Source organism: Nematolebias whitei, chromosome 6, assembly GCF_014905685.2.
Source record: "Nematolebias whitei isolate Nwh7 chromosome 6, NemWhi1, whole genome shotgun sequence".
Taxonomy (NCBI): Eukaryota; Metazoa; Chordata; class Actinopteri; order Cyprinodontiformes; family Rivulidae; genus Nematolebias; species Nematolebias whitei.
The window spans coordinates 553,625-554,496 of record NC_056503.1 but is presented as its reverse complement, the minus strand read 5'-3'; positions in this window follow the sequence as shown (position 1 = coordinate 554,496).

Sequence of the window (872 nt, the reverse complement as noted above, 5' to 3'; positions counted from 1 at the left end):
GTAGCTCCTCCAACTTCTTCATCTTTCCAAGCTCAGCGTCTGTAATCAGGGGAGGTTTGCTGTTCTGTTGTGACAGGGTCGCCTCTATTGGTGATTTATTTTGTTGGATCCTTTGGATCATGCGTAAAGTGGAGTTCCATCTTGTGGGCACGTCTTGAATCAGGGATTCTTCTTGTTGTTTATGTGCAACTTGCTGTTGATTCAACTCTCTAGCGTTAGATGGGCTGTGCTTGAAGTGACCAACAATTTTTCAACATTTGGTTAAAACATCGTCACATCCACTGTCCCCCAGTGACACTGTTCTCTGCAGAGCGTGAGCAGTACAAGGCAGGTGCTCGTATGGAAGGAGCCTTGCAGCTGCTGTCAGGTTTCGAGCACTGTTTGTCCCGAGCGTTATTTTTTTCTCAATGTTCCATTGTTGTGCGACCGCCTGGATGTGCTGCGCGCATGCCTATGCATAGTGGCGCTCGGTAGATTTACTCACAGTTAAAGTAAAGGAGTGCAGGCACCAGCTGTCATCAATAAAGTGAGCCGTGACACCCAGATAGCTATCATTGCTAGTCCTGCATCCTCAACAATATTTATAGGTCGACAGTTTTTAGCAACCCAACGAGCAATAACCTCCGTTATTTTGTTGGTGCTACCTTAGTCAGCGACCCACCTCTCGCTCCAAACTGTTGCAAAGTTGTCTGTCGGAGACCTCCTCCTCCTGACGTCGCTGCCACACCGGGATGTTTCGCCCTCAGGTGATATGTGAGAGATGAATTGCTTCGGAGATAATTAAATACACCATTGCAATATATGCAAATTACTTTGGTTTTGTCCAAAACACCATATGGTAACAACTTAAAGCGAAATTGTCCATTTAATAT